The 14,974-nt window shown below is 45.6% G+C and overlaps 1 protein-coding gene and 1 pseudogene across 3 annotated transcripts in view; one reads left to right on the top strand and one right to left on the bottom strand.

Moving 5' to 3' along the window:
- Positions 1-14,974, top strand: part of LOC147444614 (hydroxyacylglutathione hydrolase 2, mitochondrial-like) — a 37,564-nt gene that overhangs the window by 20,563 nt on the left and 2,027 nt on the right. The window lies entirely within an intron of this gene.
- On the bottom strand, positions 727-2,824 carry LOC147444615 (guanosine deaminase pseudogene; annotated as a pseudogene).

The following is a 14,974-nucleotide window of genomic DNA, read 5'->3' as shown; positions in this document are numbered from 1 at the left end:
TTTTTTTATAGTTTTTTTTTTTTTTTGGCGCTGTTCTACCCGAAATAGGGAGAGAGAATTCGCTGGCTGGTTTTGGTGCTTTATCTTCTAAGTGGCTGCCCACTTATTAAGTGGGCGGCGGGCTTATTTTAAAATTGGTATGAAGCTGCCCAAAAACTCAATAAAACCTTATAAGTTAAAACCAATGCATTTAACAACACTTCCCAGGCGTCCCTGGATGCAACCACATGCACGAATGCAATGCAAACATAGATTCCTCGCGGGAAAGCGTCTGCCTTCCCGCGATTGTTTCTGCTTTTCGTAAAAAGCTTCATTGAACCCATCTTTATTCTTGTGCTTGCGTTCTTACGCGTATTGTCTTACTCAGTTCGGATTTCCTCCTTAGCCTACGGGATGCCCCCTTACTGATGCACCCGTCACCCATCATGTGACGCATCAGGGGCACTCGTAACCCGGCCCTTTCCACCGAACTTACGAAAACTCCTTCGCGATGTTTACCGTCACCCATCAAATGACACATCAGAGTTGTCCGTTCCTAATGGCAGTTCCTGTAGCTACAGTCTTTTAACAATTCTTAGTGCACATAATAAAATATCCTAAAAAAGAAATTAATCATTCAAAATAAGAAAATAGTCCAATTAGCAACAGACATTACATTGTACAGGTCTTATGCCGTGGTAGTCAGTGGGGCTGATCACCCCCTCTTCCTGCGTTTTCGGGGCTGATCTACCTGCAGATGGGGGGAACGCTGGGCTTCCCACCCACTTGGTCTTGCAACCACCAAACCGGCTTGGCATCCGGTGCCTTGTCGGGCCTGATCCTCTTCATTTTCCGCCAGCATTCGCTGCTGTTTTCTCTGTTTCCAGCCCACCCGAGGTTGCTACATTGATTCACCACCATCCCCACACCCTCTGCACCGCTCCGGACCCTGCGGAAGCGTACGAGCACGCTGAAATTCTCTGGACAGCAGCGTTTTCATCACCTCGCAGTGGTGTTTATGGGTGGACAGCAGACACTTGGTTCGCGTTTGATGGAGAGGACGTTGCTACCTCCTGTCAGGACAGCATCCGATGGTGGTCCATGCACTCTCTCAATGATTGTTGCAGTATACGATATCTTCAACATTGGCTTGATCATTACGGGCGTACGACCCTTGGGAAATCCATTCATTCCAGCCATCATTCGGCGGTTGCGCACTCCAGAGGGGGTGGTTACTTGTGGTTTGCTATGGACACACCTATGCACTCATCAGAGGAGTTCACACGAGATATGGCGATGCTCATGGCATATGGGATTCCGACATTCCCAGAGAAGACACCACCATCTTGGGTGGATAGACACTTACCACTTGACCTCGACACGTCAGATCACTTGCTTACATAGGGGCATCTACATGGACTTAGGGAGATGATCTTGAATCTCTTCTTGGACAGGTTCATTGCTACATACTGGAGTAGGACTTCAGTGCTTTGGACTCTCTTGGAGAGGGTACCCGGGAGAGCGGTGTTGGTGTTGCAGCTACGGGGGATGCCGCCTTTGGGGTGCCATGGCAAGAGGAGGTCTGCAGAAGAGCTCGGCTTGCAGAGAACGAGAACGAGAACGAGAACGAAACGAGAGAGAGAGAGAGAGAGAGAGAGAGAGAGAGAGAGAGAGAGAGAGAGAGAGAGAGAGAGAGCAGGAGTCGACACAGTATGAATAAAAATAATACGCTATATTCTATGATTGAGAGAGCTTACAATGTATATAAAGCCACAAAAACCATGCAAAACTTGACTTTAACTGATCTTTCTACTGCATGCCTATAAGAGGCTTTTCCCACGGCTGACCAAAAAGGGCTTGGACCCAACAATCCCCCCCTCAAGCCCGAACTGGGTAGACCCTCTCATGATACCTCGAGTTTTTGGTATAATCGGCAACCGTGAGTTTTAGGTTCTCTCACAACCAAGGATTTCTGGTGTATGCATAACCTGGTGCTAGATCAGTACCCCCCCTTGAACAGATAGGGTGTAGGTCGAAAAAGTTAGCTACCAAAAATGGAATTTTTGGTTCACTGCCAAACCTTGGGTTTAAGGTGTACCCAGTAACCTCATGAGAAGTGGTAACAAAACAGGACTTGAGAACATATGTTTTGGGAGGTCTTACCACTTATATTTGTGGCAGTGTCTATAACCCGTACAAATTTCAACATGATGACAATTGAAAAAATAAAACAAAGCTTTGACAAAATATAGATGATGATAAACAAAATCATGGCAGACCTATGATACTGAATAGGTAAAACTAATTTGGAACTTGGCATTTTGTTGCTTGAGCAGGTTTTGGAGAAGTTGTTGATCTTTGATGTCATATGTGAATTTGCAAAAGAGCTTGAAGATGAAGAATACTGTCGAGCACGATTGGTTTGAGTATCTTTAAACACCTTTTCTGCAATAAATTCATCAAAGCCAACTGCAATGGTTGCTTCAGCTTGAGCTCCATAGATCAGTGGCTTGATTCGAGAAAGATGTATAGCACCAAAATACATCGAGTAAGGCTGACACAAAGCATACATCTCGTAGTTTGACAACTCGATGCGCCGGAGCTTTTTACTTGCCTCTTGAATGGCTGTGACCTTTGCATGAGTTGTTGGATCCATGTATTTAAGGACTATGTTGTAACGGCTAACAACAATCTCATCCTTCGAGATCACCACTGCACCAAAATGTCCTCCATGGCCGCAGTTCACACCTTCATAGGCTTCTTGATTGCAATCCCTATCTTGAACCTCCTCATGATGACCAGCAAAGGTTGAGGCAACAATATCATCCATGACTCCGCTTAGAAGAAGAGAAAAGAGAACTTTTATAGTCGCTTCGCTCGTAGCACTTGCAACTCGCGGCGTTTTGTGAGGCTCGTATGAATGACCTCTTGGTTGGCCAAGACTCAAAAGCTTTTAATCAAATTCAATATTGCCTGACATTTCAAAAAACCAGGGTCGACTAGAAGTACTGCAGACAGGGAAGACGACAACGTTGATGGCTCGCTTTGCTTTCGCATGCTTTACACAGTCAACAGTATGCCGGCCTGGGTCTGCTGTAATTGCGGACTGCAACGCCTAGGCTTCAACTTATTTTTGCGACGTACTGATATGCCAACAAAAGAGGGAATTTGATTGCAACTGCTGCTGTGCAACCATGTCGACTTGAAGCTCTTTAATTAGTAGCGTTTAATAACGCCCTCCGACACTGCTTGGTAGTATGACCACCAGAGTCGACCTTGTGTCTGAAGCGATGCTTGTCACATAGATGGTGTTTTCAATATGCCACTTGCAGATTGCCTCTACACTTGCCCAATTCTCCCCTGCTCGATTCAATTTTGCAGAGTTGAGCACCCATGCTTTCTCGATTTCGCTGCAGAGAAGCCAAGTTTCGATTTGGAGGACCTGGGGAACAAAAAGCCGGTTGGGGATCGGCAACGCTCTGATACCAGTTGTTGGTGTTGCAGCTACGGGGGATGCCGCCTTTGGGGTGCCATGGCAAGAGGAGGTCTGCAGAAGAGCTCGGCTTGCAGAGAACGAGAGAGAGAGAGAGAGAGAGAGAGAGAGAGAGAGAGAGAGAGAGAGAGAGAGAGAGAGAGAGAGAGAGAGAGAGAGAGAGAGAGAGAGAGAGAGAGAGAGAGAGAGAGAGAGAGAGAGAGAGAGAGAGAGCAAGAGTCGACACAGTATGAATAAAAATAATACGCTATATTCTATGATTGAGAGAGCTTACAATGTATATAAAGCCACAAAAACCATGCAAAACTTGACTTTAACTGATCTTTCTACTGCATGCCTATAAGAGGCTTTTCCCACGGCTGACCAAAAAGGGCTTGGACCCAACAAGCGGGAGATCAGGCATCCTGCGACTACATTCAGAGTCACCCGGAGCTTGGCTTGGATGGTAGTGCAATTGCTCTTCTACACTCCTGATCATTTGGATTGCTACCTTCAGAGTTGCTTACACTCACCCTCTGTAACCTACAACAGTCTTATCCCCCGACCTAGGCAGTAGGCGACTCCCAGCTCATTCATATTGAGAGCCACACCGAGATGCGGTTTGGTGGCGTTGTTGGCACGGATTTTGTTTTGGTTGACATCGGAGGATTGGAGGCAGGAGATACAGGCAAGACGGCACAAACAGATTGGTCTGGCCTTTCCTCTTCTCAGAGATTATTCACAGTGCAAATTGTTCAGTCTGGCTTCCCTTCTTCATACAGGATGATTACGGTGTAGACGCAAACAACCTGAACACCTAGACCAAACTCATCAAGCTGTCCAAACCTGTCAAGGGCAGAAATTGCAGGTTTTCGATCCCATTTCGTCAGCAAGACGATGCCAAATTCTCTGTGGGCAAAAGTACAAGCGTAGGATGCATTCCCTTGCATTTTAGAAGCTTTTCGGTGAGCTGTAAGTAGACTTCAGCCTGTTGTAATTTTCTGTTTTGGTCATTGACAGGTGTCCAAACTCCTGTATAACCAAGGCTTCCTTGGTGTTATCTTGCAGTTTAGGTGCAACAAGCTGTAATTCTCTGTTTAGGATCGTTTTGAGTAGAGCAAACACGTCTATGTGTGTCTGAGGGGCTCGTGCATGCAATGGGATACTTCCCCTCTAATTTGGACGAGTTTTCATGCGAGAAAATTTTTCGCAATGGAACTGTGTGTACCAGTGTGACATGAAACGTTTTGTGGTTTCGGTCGTTTCGGGGTTTTGAAACGTTTCGTTTCATAGCGTCAAAAACATGAAACAAGTTTCATAAACGAAATTAAATTATATATTAATAAAATATGATAAATATGTATACAATGTAGCACACATGATTCTAGACTTTAATGTCCACGAGAGAGAGAGAGAGAGAGAGAGAGAGAGAGAGAGAGAGAGAGAGAGAGAGAGAGAGAGAGAGAGAGAGAGAGACGTGCTCACTGCTTAGAAGCGACTTCAAGCGAGCACGATCAAAGAGATGTTCAGTATTGATGAAAGTTAAAACATAGCCACTAGTTTCATGAATCATAACTGATGCATCATTGATTCATTTAGCAAAGTACTTCTATTGAACAAAGTTTTTGGAAAAAAAAACCCCAATTTTAAACGTTTCATAAAAAATGCCTGTCCGTTTCATGCGTTTCGGCAAAACGTTTCATAGGTTTCGGGGTTTCATCTGCATGAAACGCGTTTTTATGTCACACTGGTGTGTACGTGTGGGGGATTAGCAATTAGCTATCCGGTCCCTACTTAGAAGGCTCTTGCCTTGGCAAACGCGCATAAAACTCACAAGCCTATACATAGTCATCCGAGAAGCCCAACTGGTGGGGCATTACCATATGTGTAAGGGGGAGAGAGATGCTCGAGAACGAAATCATCGTGCTACATGAGACAAGGGAGAAGGCAAACTTTCCATTAAAGCCGTAGAACGTGAAAATCCACTCACAAATGAGTAAAAACAGCCCTCACTCTCTTTTGGACGTCCGTAAGCTGGGCATATGCTTCTGGAGAGACGAGTTGTCGAGCAGGTGGCTCGCCTTCAATAATGTGTCCAACTCCTCCCAACTTATAAAGTTGTTAGTGTCTTGACAAGTTAGAAGTCAGTGTCTTGACGAGTGGCTACTAACTTTTCCCAACTTATAAAGTTGTCAGTGTCTTACCGAGTGGCTCAAATTCCATTTAGGCGCACAAAAGCTTTCACATTCATCAGAACTCAATGCTAACTAGCTCGACCAGTCCCTGATTGACCAACCTAGATTCCCGATGTGAGAAACCGGTTTGGCTGTAGCCGTTTCACACTGGCCATGCAATGTCCACTTGCACCTTTTCAAGGGTACATATTTAAAGAAGGCAACAAGAAAAATACACCTCCTGGTGACACAATGCCAAAAAAAATCCACGATTTCTTAAAATGTAACTTATTAATGAGGTAATAAACTCAATTATATTTGTTCCAATTCTGACTCTCATGTGAGAGCTATTGAGTAGAGGATTGCACATGCGAGACTTCTACTTGCTCTATTTCTCAGAGGTAGACTGCACACAATCCAAATTGGTTGTTACTTGTTCTAGGTCAGGTGATAGTTCCTCATTGTAGGCTTTAGCTCACTTAAAGATTTCAGAATTTTTCTTTTTGTCTTTATCGATTTTTCTTTTAGACGGTGCTTTAGTTTGACTTCTTTATCTGTTTTCTTGTGTGCCTTGCTTTTGTGTTTTTGTGAGTGCTTTAGCCCCTCAATAATACATAAGTTCCATTTTTTCTGACGTTTTATGAAGATATATCTATCCGCAATCCAATTTTGCATGTACTGGAAAGAGAATAGCTGGTAACTTGCTCCTCGTTGGACATTGCATAGTGTGCTTTTCGAAAGTGTCCTCGATGTTGCATGTGTGGGAGTGTCATTGGAGAGACTCGTTCTTCATTTCCAGCAGCAAAAACAGCAAGCTGTTTCTTTTTTCTGATTTTTTACTAAAATTTGCCGCGAATGCATTGCTCTCGAGTCGTGCTTCCACCTCTTGCCTGTCAATGATGTCTATGGGCTGAGAGATATCTCGCCAGCGACATATGACTTCTCGCACGCAAGAGTGTTTTCCCGATTCAAATCTGTTCAATGAAAAATGACTAGAGAGCACACCTCACGCTAGATGTGAGTTTATGAGCGCATCTGACATGGGGAGAGAGAGTATGGGTGGGTGGAATAGATGGATCTGCCTCTGGTGTCAGTGTACAGAAATTTTCTTTTTAGAGACGTTCGTGGGCGGACTAAGCATATTGATGTTTATTATTACTTTGTTCGGGATCACATGGAGGATGGTTGTATTAGCTCGGGATATTACCCCACTATTGATAATCTTGTAGATCTTCTCATAAAGCCTCTATCTGGACCTAGACTGAATTATCTTCTTCAGCAAAGTGGAGTTCGGCCACGAATATGGCGCTGAAGAGCAGGTGCTGGAGATATGTCATTACGAAATGGTGGCATTGTAGTTGCATATCATGATTGTATGGCCACAATGGCCATGTGTATTTATTATTTGGGTGCCCTCTCTAGCCCCAGATATGGTCCCAATTTAGGGTGGCCCACATTTTGCACACCTCTAGGTCACTTTTACCAATATAAAAAGAGTACCTTGCCCTTTCATTCTCATTATCTTGTTGTATGAGCACTCTTGAGTTTTTGAGCTAATGCTCTTGGGTCTCTCTCTCTCTCTCTCTCTCTCTCTCTCTCTCTCTCTCTCTCTCTCATTAGCTGCCCCCCCTATGGAGATTGAGGGGCTTACCAAATCAGTCTCCTTTGTACACAGTCTGTGGGATACTACCAGAGACAGATATGCTAGGGTGGCTCTAGAGTCCTCCAGACAATTAGCTCTTAATGGGGATACATCATGCTGGTATGCACAGATGGCATCATGGTTTCAGACACATGGTTTCACCATGGACAGGTTGCCTCCTTTTCAATACTCTCTACAGGCACCCCTGAGGTCTCTGACACGGGTAGAGATTAATAGACTTATTTGTCAGGATCTGATCCAGCTGGACACGGGGAGGACATGGATAGAGCCGTTACAGGAGTTCGGCACAAAGATGGCTTTCTATAGAGAGCATCTTCTCCACCTCACGGGGGATGGGTTTGTGATTCGACCTAGCTATATGGACACGCATCTTTCTCATGGTTTGCGTTGTGCCATCGGCCAGATACGCACGTCCTCACATCAGCTCGAGATTGAGACTGGCAGATTCAGAGGGACGCCAACAGATAGCTGGATATGCCGCTTATGCCATCTAGAGCCAGAGACAGAAGTACATTACATATGTCATTGCACTGTGTACTATGAGATACGAGGCCGTTTTCATATCAGAGAAGGTTTTGGGCCTCTATCTAGGGTCATGAGTTATGAGGATCAAAGATGTCTTGGGCTATATCTACTTGAGTTACACATGCATAGAGAAACTTTAATGAGGAGAGCTGAAGAGAGACAACCCTAGAGACAGATCACAGATTTCTTTACACTAGATATTGTACACCCAGAAGAACAGACAGAGGAGGAACCAACTGTGGAGAGGTCTACCCGCACTACTGGCATTCTCATAGACCGAGTATTGGAGCTAGGGAGATCTAGACGACCCCAATGGAGAAGAGGAGCTACACAGTTTCGAAGGAGGCTACAGCAAAGGATTGGAGCCATACTCTTTCGTCGTCCAGAGTACAGATGAAGATGGATCTCTATGAAGATGGATCTCTACTCCCCTTCCATATTGTCTTCACATTGTACTGCTTAGTTTAGGATCCCGCAGTATTTATATTTTGTTATCCTAGTTTAATTTATTTTGTTAATCTGACTTTGTATCAGATACACCGCATTGTAACTGTCTGGTCTCATAGGTCACTTTGGCCTTTTCAAGACGTTAATATAACATTTCATTTCTCTCTCTCTCTCAAAAGTGGCGTAGAGAGAGAAAGAGGGGGAAAAAATTGCGTAGAGAGAGAAAGAGGGGAAAAAAAAACCTGTAGAGAGAGACAAAGGAATAACGTAGAGAGAGTTTTTGCCTGTGTAGAGAGAGAAAGAGAGAAAAGAGCGGAAAAAAAGAGGTGTGCAATAGTGTGGGTCCCGTCGGCGACAAGTAAGCATGAGGAAGCAGATGACAAAGCCGACTCCTTAGAGGATGCCATTCAAAAGTGCAAAGAAGAGATGACAGAAACCATTACCAAGATGAAACGCAACCTGTTGGGCACGATAAAAATGCTTGAAGGACGCGTGTTGATCCAAGAAAGTAAAATAAATGCATTGGAAGACCGTGTGATGGCTCAAGATGAAGAAATTATGTCACTCAAGAAGGATCTTGCTGACACACGATAAGGAAACACACTTGAAGAAGGAGAATTGCAACCCTCAGTAATAGAAGAACTAACACGATCAAAGAGCAAGTACGGGCCATCAAAGAGGGAGAAGAACAGGACAAAGAAATGACGACTTCGTGGGTGGATGTTATCACAAAGACTCAACAGAAGGTAGATGAAGCCGAAAAATGGATCGAGGTTGCCAAGAAAGGGAAAGGCAAAGAAATCACGTCCACGCCCACACTAGAAGAGGAGCAAAGAAGACGGGTGCGCGCTTTACCTGTGAGAATTTGCGGCCTTAAAGACAAAGATAATGTGGACGAAGAAGTAAAAGAACTCATGGCCCTGATGGGGGTTCATGAACCAATGCACACAGGAGCTTGGAGAGTAGGCAACAAGAAAAATGGAAGCAATGGGGAAACCTCGAAGGAAAGGGCACTCATTCTTCGTTTTCCCTCCATGGAAGCGAAGGACTTTTTGAAGAAAAGGCAAACTCTTAAGAAGACGGACATCTTTCTCGGGGATGATCTTACCCTCTCGCAGATTGCTCATATGCAAGAGGTAATGCCGGCGGCAAGGGAAAAAGGCAAGATTGCCTTCTATCGAGATGGAAGAGTGGTAATACTGGAGCCACGTGCACTTGATGGTGCAAGACCTATGGGACCACACTAAAAGTTGCCGCGTGGAATTGTAATGGATCTATGCGCCTTGATGTGGGTGCCTTTGAAGATAGTTTTAACGGGAGAGACATCATCTTCTACTCTGAGACGCATCAGGCCCTTGGGCAGTCTATGCCCCACATTAGTGGATACAGATGGGAGACAGCTTGTAGACAGGAGACACGATCAGACCACAGAGGGCGGGGCTTAGGAGTGGCAGTGTTATTCGGGGAGGGTCTATAGCCATTGATACATATAGCTCGCAGGGACGAGCAATCAAGGTACATGTGGATGAGACTGAGAGCAGATATCTCTACATTGCTATTTGCTACTTTCCCTTGAGTACGTCAGTATATGCACCACCTAGAGGACAGTCCCCCTTCTCTATTTTGGATGATGACATATGGGAATTCTCTAGAGATGGTGACATTATCATTCTAGGGGACGTCAATGCTAGGACTGCCCATCATCAGATAGTATTTTATGATAGATGCTGAGAGAGCTGGATGTGACAGAGACAGGCCTAACCAGACTATCACGGGATGGGGAACAGACTGAGTATGGACGGCACTTGATAGACATGGGGACCGCACATGGATTGGCCATCTTGAATGGCCTACAGAGATTTCCCGCTGAGGGAGGCTTCACATGCTTTCCACACAGACACGGAGCCAGCACAGTGGATTATGTCATGGCACAACCAAGCCTCATCCCTAGTATCAGGATCTCATAATTGGGCCCAAACCTGTTGGGGTGGCCGTGGATCATGCTATTGTGTCGCTGACCATCTCTTTCTAGTTCAGTGTAGCACACAGTCCACGACTCGCTATACCTTCACATGGGGGACGGATTCTGTATACATAGACGAGATCTACAAACGCCTATGAGGACCCAAGGCGACCTCTGGAGACCTACTACTATACTGACACAAACATTACATGATGCAGCAACAGAGGCATACCCACACACCCAGCCCGAGCATAGATGCCGTTCTGGGAGCATGCCTCAGAACCAGTGTTCGGGAAAAATCATTTTTCGAAACATACAAAATTCCTTTGCTTGAGTCATGCCAAGAGGAAATTTTAGAAAATTAGGGGTATTTTTTGGGTTTTTAACACTATTTTTCTCTATTTTGGGGCAGAATTTCTCCTTTTACCCTTGTCCTCAACCGGCATTTTTTAAATTGGAAACGGCACGATAGTAAGCTGAGACACATTTTTCCCGAACAATGCTCAGAACAGTTGGTATGATGAGGAATGCCGCCAAACTAGAGCTAGACTTCAGAGGGAGGTGCTTTTGGGAGACATCACTCACAGACAGTCACAAATTGACTTCCGACGCCTAGTGCGGCGGAAAAAGAGGGCATTTTTGGCTCAACTAGAGTAGGATCTCTATCAGCTATTCTTGAGTTAGGACTTGTGTCAGGCATGGCGGCTCTTTCATGAGCTGTCCCCCCCCCCCCCCCCCCCCCCCCCCCCAAGCCATTACCTCTACAAAGACTTGGGGTCAATACGCATCATCTCTGTGCACAGTCTCTGGACAACCGCCCCCTCCCGACCCATGCCCACACACATGTGCTTTTTCACCGCTGAGATGGTGAAGAAGGCTATTGATAGGATGAAGACTGGGAGAGCATATGATCATGATGGCTTGGTAGCTGAGCATTTCATGCATGCTAGAGATCTACTAGCAGAGCTTCTAGCAGTCATGTTTAACCGTGCCATGTGCGAGGGCTTGCTTGGTACTTGGAGCCTATCTACGATTGTACCTATTTTCAAATTTGGAGACCCTATGGAGCCTCGGAATTATTGCACTATCATGATTGGACACACACTGGCCATTCTTGAGCAGCAGCTGAGTAGATGGGTAGAGAGGGAGGGAATGCGTGCAGCCGGGCAGGCAGGGTTCAAGAGAGGTTTTTCTACTCTTGACCATATCTTGACACTCAGGGTCATCATGGAGGAGGGCAGATCCCGTGGGAAACGGATCTATTGTAGCTTTGTGGACTTCCGCAAAGCATTTGACACAATACCCAAAGCTAGAGTGATGCGCAAATTACAGGAGATGGGAGTACCCACAGAACTCAGTTGGGGGATCATGGCATTGTACAGATCAGTAATAGGGCACGTACGCACCGAGAGGGTCTATCTACACCGGTTCTCTCCACTATTGGGGTGAAGAAGGGCTGCCCGCTCTCTCCTACTCTATTTGGTATGTATGTGGATGAGGTTTCTGACTACATTGTGAGAGATGGGGATAGAGGTGCACTGCTGGCGGGGACATGGATCTCGCTATTGTTATACGCTGATGATATCGTGTCGATCTCCGACTCCCCGGTGGGGATGCAATGTCACCTGGATGCTTTGCATAGGTTTGCCCATGACAGTGGTTTGTCCGTTAACCTTGGTAAAACCAAGGTCACGGTATTTAATACCACCCCACAGTGGATCAGGAGGTCAACGCCCGCATTCGCATATGGCCAGGAGACGGTGGAGTATACAGATGCTTACATTTACTTTGGAGTGGTTTTTAGTGGACCAGCATTCTCATTAAGGAGAGCGGCTGAGACTAGATTGACCAGAGCCCATTCGGCATTGGGTAGATTGGAGAGGATGTGTTCATGGGTTCAGTTTTAGGAGCCTCGGACGAAGCTCTGGCTCTTTGACACATTAGTGGCTTCTGCATTGCTCTATGGAGCTGAGATTTGGGGGCCTTCATTGGACCATCACGGGAGAACAGGTCGCACTGATGGGTGGGGACCATGGAGAAGCCCCTGGTCTCTATGATTTCGCGGCTCATTAGAGCCAAGGCTTCAGTACCATGTGCCATTATCCGAGCAAAGCTAGCTGCCCCCCACTAGTGGTTGAGGCGCTCACCAGATCTATCTCCTTCATGCATCACGTGTGGGAACTTCCCAGAGACAGATACGCCCGCGTTGCACTTGAGTCCTCTTGACACTTAGCCATGCAGGGAGATACAACATGTTGGTATGGGGAGATGACATCATGGTTCCAGGCGCATGGGTTCAGTATAGACAGATTGCCCCCCTTCCAGTACTCACTGGATGCACCCTCCATAACTCTTACTAAGTCCGAGATCACCAGGCTCATCTGCCAGGACCTGACTTAGCTAGACACCAGAAGGACATGGATACAGCCAGCACAGGAGCTGGGCACGAAGATGGCTTTCTACAGAGAACATCTTCTCCAGCTTACGACGGACGGTTTCGTGACGAGGCCCAAATACATGGACACCCACTTGTCCCATGGGATATGGTGTGCTATTGGCCAGATACGCACATCTTCACATCAACTGCGGATCGAGACTCGGAGATACAACGAAGTACCAGCAGAGGCCAGGACATGCCCCCCGTGTAACATGGAGCCTGAGACAGAGTTACACTACACATGCCACTGCCCCGTCGACTACGAGATACAAGGCCGCTTCCACTGCTTGTTCAGAGAGGGCTTTGGACCGCTCTCCAAAGTCATGGGGTACGAGGATCAGAGATGCCTAGGTTTGTTTCTGCTCGAGCTGCGCAGACACAAAGAGAGCCTGCTGAGAGGAGAGGCCAGCCAATCTCAGAGACACATCACAGACTTCTTTAGAGCAGACACTGGACACCCGGAGGAGTTACTACCACAGCAGATCTTGTCGCCTCACACCAAAGGCACACTGATCGACCGAGCGACTGAATTGGGGAGATTCAGACGCCCACGACTGCGGAGGACTACACAGCATCGACGGAGGCTACATCAGGAGGATCCGGATCACTTTGGCCCGAGATGCACGACGCCCAGTCAGACTGCTGACCATGGGGTAGATTGATGAGATCCGCCAGCGGACAATGCTGGATCTCTTGTGATCTGTGGTTTAGTTATCCCGACTAGCTGCTTTATTCACACCTACCGGCTTAGGATTTCACCGTATTTATATTCCATCATTTTGTCATTTCATTTCATTTGGTTACTAAGACTTTGTATCAGATCCACCACATTGTAACACTCTGGTCTCATAGGTCATTTTGTCCTTTTGAAGACGTTAATATAACATTTCATTTCATTTCATTTCTCTCTCTCTCTCTCTCTCTCTCTCTCTCTCTCTCTCTCTCTCTCTCTCTCCTCCTCCTCCTCTCCTCATTCCTTCAGCACCATATGTGGCTAAAATTTCGGTCTATCCTGCTTAAGGTGACTCCTTTCTTGAAGATCTTTGGCGAAAAAAAGTTGCAGAAGCTCCAAGCTGGACTTTCCACTCTGCGAGCGCATGAAGGTGTATCTTAATGATACACTACAAAGAATGATGGAGTTTTCCATTATTGTTTAAATATTTTCACTCCACAGAACTCCTTGAATATAGAAATATGGTGTCTATCGTACTGAACAAAAAGCAGTCTATGGATAGACTAGAGCGAACAGAAAGAAGCCCTCTTTCCAGAATGAGTCTCAGTCTAAGAAGCTAGAGGGCGGCAATAAGAGGACAGTATCTCTGCCCCTTTCAACTAAAGATGTATAGAAGAAGGAAGTTGCTTCCTATGTGGGGAAAAAGGTCATAGAAAAGTCTCTAACTTGAGACGGAATCTGCTTCATCACTGATCTTAGAGGTGCAAGGGGATAGAGTTTCAGAAAAAGGAAAGAGACGGCTGCAAAAAGGTTGGAAAAGCATGAATAATCAATAGGTCCTCTTCTTGTATAATTTTATCTTTCTTGACATGGCTCAGATTAGCTTCGCATATCGTGAAACCACCCCTCTCGCTACAAACTCCTCTCCAATCTGAGAGCTACTCAATCTCTGCTTTTAAATCACTAAGGCAATGTATCATTTCCGTTGCTCTTATAAAAGGATGGGAGGTCATTTTGGATCTGCCTCAGCACTTCAGCACTCTTCCAGTTCCTTATTAAGTTTGATGGCAAGCATTATGTGACATGTGCAGATGCCCGTTTTGCAAGTGCCTATTGTAAGTCACATCTTTTTAGAGAAATACATTAAGAAGCATTGTTTTTGCTTAGCCTTTGCAAGAGTGACTGATGTATTTGATATGAAAGCCCACTTTTTATAGATGAGAGTAGACTTGAGTCAATTGAAACGTGTAAAAAATATTCTTTTGATTCTCTTCCATACAAGCTGCCTCTCAGAAGACTGAAGGATTATTCTGGTGACAGGCAGTTTCCCACTGAACCAATCTTCCTATTGAGTAAGTTTAAAAAGGAGCCTTCTTAAAAGCTCTGGGCTTTTCCCGTTTGTTAATTGATCACAACATATAGGGTGTGGTACTTTCCTATGCGTGAGTAGCTAGCTTTTGTTCACTGCTTCATGCAGGAGGGAATTTGCTACCACATTATAGTAGTGGTAAGTGCAATACACACTTGACTATGGGAGCACTTCAGTAGAAGGTTTTTCCCCCGGATTGTATTTATGCCTATACATACCCATGACCCTAGGGTTTTTTTTAGCTTTGTTCTTTGGGATAGTAACATTAAACT

Source organism: Adiantum capillus-veneris, chromosome 13 (assembly GCF_014529385.1).
Source record: "Adiantum capillus-veneris isolate H3 chromosome 13, ASM1452938v2, whole genome shotgun sequence".
In the NCBI taxonomy this organism is placed as follows: domain Eukaryota; kingdom Viridiplantae; phylum Streptophyta; class Polypodiopsida; order Polypodiales; family Pteridaceae; genus Adiantum; species Adiantum capillus-veneris.
The sequence above is the reverse complement of the archived record's forward strand: the minus strand, read 5'-3'. Positions and strand labels throughout refer to the sequence as shown.